The following is a 9,381-nucleotide window of genomic DNA, read 5'->3' on the forward strand; positions in this document are numbered from 1 at the left end:
TCTGAGATATTGCAAAGTTTGTAAACAGGAAAATCTGTTAATTACCTACACTTTTTGTTGAGGGTGAAAGGTAAAGGTCTGATTCTGCCTGCTGAGAAATGTCAGAGTTTTGCCAAAAGAGTCAGATGGTGATAGTAATTATTAGTTTAGGTACAGCCTTGTCCAGTAAGCAAGTTGGATGTAATAGAGGAGCCTTTTAACTCAGAGCTCTTTTCATACCAAGACTTAGCTGCTTCTTCTGACCTTTTGTTTTTCCTTGCTTTGGCCATGTATTAGTCCGAGCGTAAGGAAAAGATAGCTAGTTACAAATAGAGACATTGATTCAACAGAAGTCTCAAGCAATGATTATTTTGAGATTTTATGAATCTCACCAAGATTTTATGAATTTCACCAAGAAAATTAACTGAGCCTTCTATCTAGGAGACTGAGACGTGATGAATATGCTTGCAATAAACAATTTAAGAGTCAAGTTAGTTTTGTATTTTGAAATGGTTAATGAGCAGATACTATTACTGTTTGTTCTTGTGCAGCTATTAAAATAGCACCTGCTTCAGCAAAGAATTGGTGACTAGTTGCTTTTCCTTCATTCTGTATAGTATTTTTCAGTAGTCCAGGGCTCTAATTACTAGAGGCTGTATGTTTTTATAATTTAGTTTTATTGTCCTTGTAATTATCGTATAATGACATTAGTTGGTATAACTAGTTTACTGCCATGAAATTGTTCTTTACTAATTGTATTAGTAACTTGACTAAAAGAATAAGGTGTGCACCTATACAGTCCTTTTTCCCAAGAGTTTACTGAAGGTGTTGAGACACGTTAACTTACAAAAATCGCAGGGGGACTACAAAAGATGACAGAAACATAATTCTTGGAGCTGTAGATCTCTTGTATATATTGAATTAAAGACAGCAGGGTGCGCTGTTTCATGTAGAGAAGATGCTCAGGTGATCAAGTGTTAAACTGATTTGTCTCAGTCTGATTGGAGATTACCATCAGTTAAACCTTCTGTGTAAAGAGACTCTGTAATTCAGTGCCCTGAGCAAGGGACCAGCAAGCAGACATTGTCCAGCTGCTAGTTCAGCTCCTGAGTCACTCGATAGCCCTGAGCCAAGCTGGTCAGGATATAAAAAAACATGTGGTGTTTACATGAGGTTCTTTAATGGAAAAGAACAATAGAGTCTGTTTTGTTTGGGTTTTTTTTTTAATTCAGAATTCCCTTGGAATGTGTGCCAGGGTATTTGGAAACTTGTGTTGGCTTTAAAATGCCTGAAGTACTGAGGTGCATCACCGTTTCTTCTACGGTCCAATACGAGAAAAACATGAAAGCTGCCATACATTTGTGAAATTTGGATTTCAGAAATTACTGTTACCTATGCTACTTAGTATTATTAACACCTGTAAAGAAATCAAAGATTTCCATTTAATTGTTGCTCAGTCTGGATTCAAGCTTTGTCCTTTATGCTAAGACTAACAGTTTGCTTATTAAAATAATTTGTATAATTTCTTGCTTAAAAGGAACAGTCAACACCTTTGCCTTGCCTCTGGCCTGGTCAGAGTCTAGTTCCTGAGTCCTTAAAATAACTGTTAGAGCCAGAAGTTCTATCTAAAACTGACTGAAACAAGGGATTGGGAGGAGAAACAAGATTCTTATCGAATGGACCTTCTGAGGATATATAAAAGTGGCATTCTCTTTTAGCTAGAACTGCTTTCAGCTCTGGTAGTGAAGCCCATTTGAAAGATGCACCGTGCTGCTGTGTACCTATCATTCAAGGCAGTAAAAGACACGTGTTAACTTTACAGTACAGAGCGACTCCATAGAACACATGTTCAGAGTATGAATAGGAAAAACATCATGGGGCATGACTGGTTCTGAAGACAACATTCCTGCATCTTTGGGGATTGGCATCCTTCCTTGGCAACTGCAAGTTTTTTTACATCTTTTGAAGATACTTGTAGGATGTTTATCAATTTAGCCTCAGAATGCTCTATGAGGAACAGCTGGATATGATGCAGAGGTAAGGAAACTAGGACTTTTAAATCCTGCCAAATTAAATACTTCTTTAATGTGAAAGGCCAAGATGAGTAGGCATTTTTTCCACTTATTTCTGAAGGAATGAATTTCCCCTTACATACAAGCACTGTGACCCCTATGTTTCCACACTAAATTTACACACTAAGTAAACAACTTTTAATTAATTCTACTTCCATGAGGGTAAGAGATTGCTGAAGTTGCTAAAACAAATTTTCTGCCAGATTTAGTTTGCAGTTTTTTTTTTTTTTTTTTTTGGCAAAGGAATTTGCCAGCTTGATTTTTTTTCCTCTTTTTAAATTTAATTCCCGAGGTAGTGCTGCCCCTGCAGGTTGTTGCAGCTTAGTAGTAAACAAGAGCTTTGGATGCAGCTTCCTGTGTTTCCCGGGGTGGTGCACACCGTTGCTGTTGTGCCATGAGGTGGCTTGCCACAGTATGAAGCTTTCCTTTGTACTTCATAAACTAAGTATAGTTATTTTCCCCTACAATTTAAAGTTTGAGAACATTCCAGTAAAAATAGAGGAAATGGACCAAAGCAATCGGTACCCATTACATTTAGCCTGGCAAGCCTTCATCTCCTGATGTTTCTGCACTAGAAAGACATTCACAATAACACAGCTGAATGGGAATAAACAGAAAGGCCAGTTCTTAGGAGGGATTTTAATTATCTGAATCACAGAATCATGGCTTCCAAATGGGATCTGAGGCAGCCAGTATGAAAAGTTATATGATGAAGGAAGATGCACTGAAAAGAAGTGCCGCTTGGAGAGTGTACATTCCCAAAGCAGGAGTCATCATTTCAGTCCCTGCCCTGCTCTGAATATTTCTGTTCAGTCTGTTTGCTGGGGTAAGGTTGGTGGCCCCAGCCAGGGCCAAGCAGACATGCTTTTGGGGGTTTTGGACATCCTGCCCTGCAGTATGTGCAAGTAATCTATTTGTTATAGAACAGCTTTAATAAGGAATAACAAATATCTCCCCAGAAACCCTGTAAAACTGGTAAACATGGATATGAATGGGGTGCCTCAGTGAGAGCAGAGGGGTAAACCCATGACTGAAGATGAGTATCCGCACCAAAGTTTGATGCTGCATCACCTGCTGTCTTTGGGGAGCGAAAAGAAGCAATCCTTGCTCATATTTTTAAGAGGATACTGTAGGGGTTTCTTATTGCAAGGAGCATTGAGGCAGCTTCTAGTGCTTCACGCTTCAGATTTTATTAACCTGGGATGGCCAGTTAAGATATTTTATAGGGGCATTACATTTTATTGGCTCTCAGTTGCATATTTCAAGGAAAAAAAACCTAGAATTTTTTTCTCCTTTTTCCCTAGAACCCATTTTCTGTTGCCTCCTGACTCAAACATTGTTCACACGAAGAGCTGACTTTTGCTTTCAAGACAACTTGAGGAGCAGGCATCTCAGGGTTGGGGAATAGGATTCAGTGGCTTAGTGTAGAGTAAAATACACAAATGTCTTCATATAAAGGAAAATTGACAAATGTGTATGAAAGTAATACAGTTATTATCTGTAGTAATAGGTTATTATTACAGTTATCGTTAAGAGTATATCTATCAGGGGCTCTAGGGGTTTTTTACTAGCTGATTTATCCAAATGGGTATGGCCTTCCCACACCTCACTGATTTTTTTGAGTAGAGGGGATACCCAAGGAAAATACTGCTGCTATTATACAAACTTCAAGAAGACCTTTGAGGTTCAGAGTACTTATCACAACTTCTGTACTTTGAATCAATGCAAAGATCTTCAATTTGTTTTGGACAATTTGGCATCTGCCTTAAATGACAAACATGAATATAGTGGGTTAGATCTGTTCTCCCTGTAAATTTAATCATAAAAATATTTAGAAAGAAAATACTGAGTACCCTTACACTTGCCTTGAGTACACATATTAGTAATTGACAGTGTCTAGACAGATGGTGATCTGGCAAGTAAGGTCTGAGAAAAATAAACTTACAGATATTAAAGTCAGCCACATTTCCCAGTGGTAACAGAGGGAGAAGACTGTGGGGGGCTAACACAGTTGCCAGCAATTTTGTTTGGTTTTGTTTTTGAAATCTACTCCCTCTTTAAAAAGTGTGCCTTTTTAAACATTTCACATAGCAGCTCACCAAAGTCTGTAAAACCTGAAAAACTACCACAAAAAGTAGTCTAATGACAAGATGAATATTTGTCTGGGTGTGTGCAACACAATGAATCAAGTTTTTCTTCTTTCTTCTTGAAGGACGCAGAGTCTTTTTATGAAACCATAATCATATAGTGTATTGTCAGCATGTCATTACTAATGTCCACAGGAATTTTAAAAAATAACAATGAGGCGCACTGTTATCAATTGGTGATCACCGAGCTGCAGCACAGCAGCATTCCTGATCATCTTGTCTTAAAATTGCAGTTCAGCTTCTCATCAAGCTTGAGGATGGTTTGCTATAGAAAAATTGGAACCTAAACCAAGTTTAAACTTATGGCACCTGAACAGAGAAGAGGTTACCCCAGGTTTCCAGTAAGCCTAAGTTAAAGTTTTCCAAAAGGCCCAACAGAACCAGCCACTCTGCCCCCAGCCTGTAGCTCTGCACGGGGTGGTTTGCGACCCCAGTGCAGGACCCAGCACTTGGCCTTGTTGAGCCTCAGACAGTTGGCCTTAGGCCATCAATTCAGCCTGTCCAGATGCCTGTGTAGAGCCTTTTTTACAGTTCTCTAACAAAACTAATGTTAACCAGTCATCTTGTCATGCCTGACAGATTCCACCAGATTCCATTGAACTTGCTGACCAGTTTTGAAATAAATTTGACTGATGGACCAAAGATTCAGTTGCACCAAGTTCTGATGATGAAAGTAGACAATGGGGGAAAGAGACACATTTCTGGTATCTGCATGGAGAGGAAGCCTGTTATACAACATTTATTTTCAGGTTTTATTTATATTATCACAAATTATAATACTTTAATACAGTTCCATTACTAGAACCCAAAGAATTCACAAGGGAGAGTTTGGCAGAGGAAGCCAAGCCCAGCTTCACAATTTCTGCCATGTAAGACCAAGATTTTAATCAAGTAGGTAAAATTTTGCATGGGCTTCTACAATTAAACTTTGAGAGTAAGTGTAGAAAACCATAAATCCACTCTGTGCAATGACAGAAGAGAGGGAGAAGGCTGTCTGGAGTTCAGGACACCGGGTTTCCAGTATGAAGGAGTGATCCAGCTTGGAGAAGAGTAGCTATATGTTGTCTGAGGGGGTGTGGGTGGCCAAGAAAAACCCACTGACAAGATAAAATATCTGCTTAGAAAAACTTTAAGCTTCTTTCTGAATAATGAGATTTTTTTTTCTCTTACAAGAATAGGGCTCTCAAGAGACCAACTTTTTAAAAACACTGAAGCACCCCCTTGGTGGGCATCTAGAAAAGACCTTCTGAGAAAGCATTAGTTTTACAGGAAAGAGCAAACCAGACCTTTTTCGTGGGGTCAGGCAAGACCTGCTGTGTGGAGAGTCTGCAACCTCACCAAGCTGCCAAGGCCACCCCAGACTTCTGTTTGTCTTCATAAGAACAAATAGATTGGACAACCCTTGGAAACAGAATATTTAAGCCACATCACTGATGACACAATTGCCAAAAGATGTGAAGTTTAAATCTGATTTGGAGAAGTGAAAAACACTCATCTGAGACATGCCCCTCAAGATAGTTCTAATTCCTCACTTACTAACTGGAAACAGCAGAAATGAGCTCAGAGTGAAAAGCTGGCCAAAGACCTTCCTCACTTGTCCTGTCCCCTAAGACATCATCTGTGCTTTACAGGAGATCATCTTACATTACTCACAGAAATTAAATAATCCAACAAGGAGAGCAAAGCATGCTTGTGGCAATCACATTGCTGATGCTGCTGTCTTCAGGGTCGCAAAGGTTGTGTCCTGCTGCCCCAGGGTGTCTTTCATATGCCACATTTCAGATAACTTTCTGCATATACCACATTGCACATGGCTAACTCAAACAGAAATATCTGGAGACTGCAGCTCTTTAGTATGAGAAGAGCTATGGCTGATCCTAACTGTTACCAGAATCACAAAATAGCAGAAGTTTCAGTCCACCTCACCATCCACTTAACAATCCCATACTTCATCGGCTTGTCTCTGAGAATGTTTTAGAAGTCTGTGCTGAAGGGCAGGCTAATGACAAGATAAAAAATACTCGCTGCTTTCTCCTCATCCACCAAGCCATTCCTCTCACTGTAGACTGTTCTGAGGTTGGTTAAGCACAATTTCCCTTTCATAAATGCAGGCTGACTGGCCTTAATCACTTTTTAGTCTTCCACGTGTTTGCAAAATTATGAAGAGGATTTTTTTCATTACCTTTGCATATTTCAAGGTGTAGCTGGGCAGTGTGTAGTTTCCCAGATCCTCCTTCTTGTTCTCCTTGAAGACAAAAGTTGCATTGCTTTCTTCCAGTCTTCAGACCCCCCCAATCACCATGACTTTTCAATGATTTTTGAGAGTGACCTCACAATAACACCTGCCAGCTTCCTCTGTGCTCATGGGTGCATCCCAGCAGGGCCCATGGACTCACATATGTTGGGTTTGTTTAAGTGTTCCCTAACCTGTTTCCCCTGCATTGATGGTGAGTCCTCCTGGTTCAGGAGATGAGCTATGTTGGGGAAGTTCACCTAGTGAAAAACAAAAGCCCCTTAGTGCCTGGGGACTGCAGCAGCTCAGGGAGGAAGAGGATTTACATGGCATGGGGACCCAGGAGAGGCAGAGGAGGATGGGAAAATGATACTGTTCATTTAAAAAGAAAAATTAAGGAAGTCAGCTGGTTTCAGAGTAAAATAGATGCAATCAGTAATCAAAGAAGAGCATGAATAGCAATTGGAATTGCACATCTAAACACCCAAAGAAGTTGAACCTGACTCGTGCAATCTATGCTGACTGATCCTGATTCAGTACAGAGCCTTTTCCCAGCCATGTCCCGGCTGAGATCTACCACAGGGGTCACTTCTACATATTGCTTGCAATGAAGTAAAACACTGACTTCTAAACCATAGTTATTAAAAATCCCCAAATTACTACCCTGAGGGAAAGCAGAGCAAAATTGCCAGGAATACCAGAAACACAGATTACTAAATATCCCAAAGACCACAAGGAAAGAAAAGCTCCCTACAATGAATGGAGATGTATCCCCTAAAGCGTCATCAGCTGGAGTTTTTCCTACCACCAGAAGTTTGACAACCTTGTTTCATTTAAAAATATAGAAAATGCATTTAGAACCATATTGTAGAAAATAGTCCATAGCCTCACCAATCTTCCCAGGGGCAGGAGCTTTGTACAAGGGGTTGAAAAGAAAAATATGTCTTCACTCAGTTTGACCAGCAATTTTTTCATATGCAAAGGTAGAGGTCCTGGGGAGAGGAAAGCCAGAAGAAACACTGTATGTTTCCAGGGCTGGAGAGATGTGGGTCAAATCCCTGTTCTGCTTTCTCGTTCCCCTTTGCTGTGACTGATATAAAAACATTGCCCTTTCTCAATCTGATGTTCTCAGGATAAATGCACTAATAAATTCAGGTGTGCAGTTGCCGCCTTGGAGGTAGTTCCTTGTTATAGGAGCCACCTCGAGCCAGGTCTCATAAGCTCTCGGAAGCCTATAACCCACCCAAGACAGCTCAGCTACCCTTGGAGGCATAAAAACCAGCAGGATGGCTTCTTTTGCAGTGTTGGAAACAAAAAGGTTTAATAAAAGGACAAAATAACGAACAGAGAAAAACTGAGCCAGCTGCTGGAGGTCCTTGCTCCTGGTAAAACACCTCACAAAAGCAATTAGTTTCTTTGTTCTCTTCTTTTTCTACTAAATTGCCCAGGTGGGACATTTTGGCTCCTGTCCAATTGGCTACCCTTAAGTTTGAGGTGAAGTCCTCTAGGCCTATGAAGTGGCTTTTTCACCTAATCGAGGAGAGAAACTTCTGGGCTTCTTTCATTTTTGAGGGGACAAAGGATAGTTTTGTCACTTTGTCAACAAGGGGCACAGTCCTATAGTTCCTTATCATTATATGTCTCTTTCACCTTTAAATGCTGCATGTGTCAAAATCCTTCAAACATCAAAGTTAGGTATCTGTAAGATACAGCCTGGCTTATGTAGGATTCTGAGGAACATTGTAATGCTCTGAAGGCCTCAAAAGAGCCCTTATATATATAAAAAACTGCTTCAGAGCAAGCACAGTGATTGCTCCCAAAGAATTAGCCCTTAGATACTTAGGCCAGTGCTTTCAGAGCTAAGAGCTCAGGAATGTAGTATCATCATCCAAGCCATGTATTGGTATTTGTATTAGCTTTGCCAGTAGCTGTAGCCATCAGAAACAGCAATAAGCCAGAACAAACCATTTTGCCTGTGTAGTCATCCACATCCTGACCTCCTTGCATCTCTGCTGGTTCCTTAATGCTTTGCTGCACCTGGCCCTTGCAGAAAACCATTCTCTGCAGGAGAGAACAAGGTCACAGGGTTACCTATGGGTGGATCCTCACAGATCAATTGGTGTTTCTTCATGAAGTTAATCTGAATAACCTGAGCATTCATCATATTTTCTTAAGTATAGGATCAGAGGATCATGCATCCAGTGCTCTTTCAGCTCTGATTCTCCCACTCTACTATGCTCTCATGAGACTCCACCTAGAGTGGAGTGCTGCATCCAGGTCTGGGGCTCCCAACACAAGAAAGATGGACCTGTCCATCTTGGAATGAGTCCATAGGAGGCCACAAAGTTGATCACAGGGCTCAAAACCTTTTTCTATGAAGACAGGCTCAGAGAGCTGAGGCTGTTCAGCCTGGAGGAGAGGAAGCTCTGGGATGATATTATAGTACCTTCCAGTACCTAGAGGGGGCCTGGATGGGGCTCTGAGTAATCTGCTCTAATGGAAGCTGTCCTGGCCCATGGCAGTGGGGTTTGCAGCTAAATGATCTTTAAGGTCCCTTCCAACACACACCATTCTATGATTCTACTATTCTTATCACTGCCCAGCTGGGCACAGTACCTTAGAACTGGTAAAAGAGGCTTAAAGCAATGATACATATATGTTTCTTTTCACATAGCCCAAACACATTGAAAAATTAATTTTTGTGAAGGTCAGAGATAGGCTTGGTATCTTTGTAAACAGAAACAAATTTGGTGCTATTTTGACCCATCGTGCTGAATGTACCTGAAGTGGAGGAAGTTGCTGCCAGCATAGAAGTTGCTTCAAGAGCTTGGAAATTACCCTGGCAGGTTATAAAGCTGGAAAGACTTTCTGCGTCTAACCTTAGAAAAATCATAAAGGTTTAGCTCCTCCTTTTTAAAAATTAGTAACTTGTCCTCCTTGAGCCTGAAAT

This window comes from Camarhynchus parvulus, chromosome 3 (assembly GCF_901933205.1).
Source record: "Camarhynchus parvulus chromosome 3, STF_HiC, whole genome shotgun sequence".
Taxonomy (NCBI): domain Eukaryota; kingdom Metazoa; phylum Chordata; class Aves; order Passeriformes; family Thraupidae; genus Camarhynchus; species Camarhynchus parvulus.